This window comes from Myotis davidii, unplaced genomic scaffold, assembly GCF_000327345.1.
Source record: "Myotis davidii unplaced genomic scaffold, ASM32734v1 scaffold118, whole genome shotgun sequence".
In the NCBI taxonomy this organism is placed as follows: domain Eukaryota; kingdom Metazoa; phylum Chordata; class Mammalia; order Chiroptera; family Vespertilionidae; genus Myotis; species Myotis davidii.
Genome location: NW_006290441.1, coordinates 1,679,772 through 1,682,728, shown reverse-complemented (window position 1 = coordinate 1,682,728; position 2,957 = coordinate 1,679,772). Strand labels below are relative to the sequence as shown.

Genomic DNA, 2,957 nt, shown 5'->3' with positions numbered 1-2,957 from the left:
TGAGCCAAACCGGTTTCGGCATAAAACAGAATATAAGCAAATATCAAATGTGAATTACATGTAGTAAGAGCGAAGTAAAGGAGGAAATGAGTGTATTTCAAACTTGTTGGAAAGATTAGGATTTTGACAGAGAACATGCTAGGTGAATAAACAAAGCTGTGACGGTAGAAAAAAACCTGTGTATGCACACATGCACTCAACAAGGAGCCTGGCGTGATGCTCTGGGAAGAAAACTGAGAGAAAAGGTTGCTTAAATATAGCAAAGAGAATCTGATCCTGGGATATCAAAAAGAAAAGTTTAAACTTGTTCTGACAGGCAAACTACAAATCAGAGCTTGATCAAGGGGAAAGTAACTCCATTGAAATAATACTTCAGGAAGATTAATTAGGAGTGCAGCATGAGGGGCAGTGTAGAGGGAGGAAAACCAATTAGATTATTTCAGCAATTCATTTAGGAGATAACTAGGGCCTGGTCTAAGGGTCATTATGAAAAACAAATCATCAGGATGTGGTAATAGATTAAATGTTATGCTTTAGTATTGGGCAAAATAGGGTAGCCATTGAATTGAAATGGGGAAATGGAATAAAAACCTAGATGGATGTAGATCTAATGTATTTTATTTTTTTCTACATATGTTCATTTCAATGTTTAGGTGCTATATATAGTGCCAGACCCAGATGAATTGGAGTCTCTGCTTTTGAGGAGCTTACAATTTACATCTAAGGATGTAGACTTGGGTGTCAATAGCAGAGAAAATAATTGAATCCATAGAGTGACAGGTGAGAATTTAAAAGTGAGGCACTGAGGGCCATGAAGAACAGCATTCTGGATAGGGGTAAAAGAAAGAACAGGAGACAGAGAAGCAGCCAATGGAACCTGTATAATGTTCACCTGATTTTTGCTACCTTCCAAGCAGTGCAGTGACCAGAAGAGCCTTGCTCTACTTGTCCTTGTTAGACCACTTACAGAGCATTCAGTCCTATGCTCCCTACCCTGAAAGACACATTGAGAGATAAAGGATTATCCAGGCAAGCCTCCAGGACATAGAAGAGACTCATATGAACAAATCAGAAGGAACTGGGGCTGCTCATCCTGGAGAACAGAGGCTCAGTGAGGATTTGATTACTGTTTGCAAATATGTGAAGGGCTGGAAAAGAGAAGACTTTTTTGGTAGGATTCCAAAAGGCACTGCCACTGAAATAAGTAGACTACAGTAATAATTTAGTGATAATTAATGACAGTTAACTCTTACCTATTATTATGGGCCAGGTACTATTCTAAGCATTTTACATATATTAACTCACTTAACTCTCTCAAGCGTCCTATGAAACAGATATTCATAGAACTATATTGTAGGAAGAATTCATAGTAATTAGAACCATCTGTATGTGAAAAGGCTTGCTTCTCTGAGGCTATGAGCCCCATTTAACTGCAGGTGATCAAGTACAAGTTGCACTTTCACTTGGCTAAATGTCATCAGTAGAATCTTACTATTCAAAGTGTTATCCATGGTGCTGCAGCAGTGACATTACCTGGAAGCTTGCTAGAATCTTAAGCTCCTCCTCAAAACCAGTGAATGTCAAAAGTTAGGAAGCACTGTAGTACAGGATCTTTATGCACCAGAGAGTAACAATGCAGGTTGGAAGCACAGCTGTATTGCCAGACAGGCCTGCATATGAATCTCAGTTAGCCCAATGTCTATCTATGCCATTTATTTGTCTAAACTCAGTTTCTTCTTCTGAAATAGGCCAATAATTGTATTCCCATAGGGCTGTTGTGAGGATTTAATGAGTTTATACATGTAAAGCATTCATCACAATGCCTACTACCCTAAAAGTACTCAATAAATATAAACCACTAATAGAAATATGCATGAGATGTAAGGCTGAAGCAAATAAATACCTCTTAAGATTCCCTTCAATTTATTATTATTTTTTAATATATTTTATTGATTTTTTTACAGAGAGGAAGGGAGAGAGATAGAGTCAGAAACATCGATGAGAGACATCGATCAGCTGCCTCCTGCACATCTCCCACTGGGGATGTGCCCGCAACCCAGGTACATGCCCTTGACCGGAATCGAACCTGGGACCCCTCAGTCCGCAGGCCGACGCTCTATCCACTGAGCCAAACCGGTTTCGGCAAGATTCCCTTCAATTTAAAAAGTCTGGTTTTCTATGAACTAGTGTATCAGGATGTAACTGAAAACCAAAAAGCATACAGAAGCAAAAAGCAGCCCTAACCTACTAATCTGGCACTGAATTTTCTAGTCTCAAGGGCACATGAAAAGGAATAATACCCTATCTCCTTCATTAAGATGACTGCAATAAGGAAAAAGTATTACTTTCATTTCATTGACTACCATAGAGCTTAAATATAGTAAATACTATTCGTGGCTTTTAAAATCCTATGAATAAATAATCACCATTTTGAAGGAGAGAGAAAAAGCAGAAAATCAGATAGTTGTCTTTGAAAGATTAACTTTACAAAATACAAGAAAGGCAAGCCTTACCATTGCCTATTCTATATAACAAAAGCCTAATATGCCAAGTGTCCGGTCGTCAGTTCAACCAATCAAAGAGTAATATGCTAATGATATGCTAAGGCTGCTCAACTGCTTGCTATGATGTGCACTGACCACCAGGGAGCAGAGAGTCGAATGGTCAACCAGTCGCTATGATGAGCACTGACCACCGGGGGCAGGCGCTCCGACCAGTAGGTTAGCTTGCTGCTGGGGTCCAGCCGATAAGGACTGAGTGAGATGGGCAGACATGCCCTGGAGCCTTCCCACAGTCCCTGGGGGGGGAGGGGGGCCAACCTCCTGCATCCCTCCTGGCCACAATTGTGCACTGGTAGGTTCCCTCGGCCTGGCCTGCGCCCTCTTGCAATCCAGGACCCCTAGGGGGATGTCGGAGAGCCGGTTTTGGCCTGATTCCACAGGCCAGGCCAAGGGCCC

The 2,957-nt window shown here is 41.2% G+C and overlaps 1 protein-coding gene across 3 annotated transcripts in view; it reads right to left on the bottom strand.

Annotated features, from left to right (window-relative positions):
• Nucleotides 1-2,957, bottom strand: part of RNF141 (ring finger protein 141) — an 18,815-nt gene that overhangs the window by 7,668 nt on the left and 8,190 nt on the right. The gene's annotated exons all lie outside the window — the stretch shown is intronic.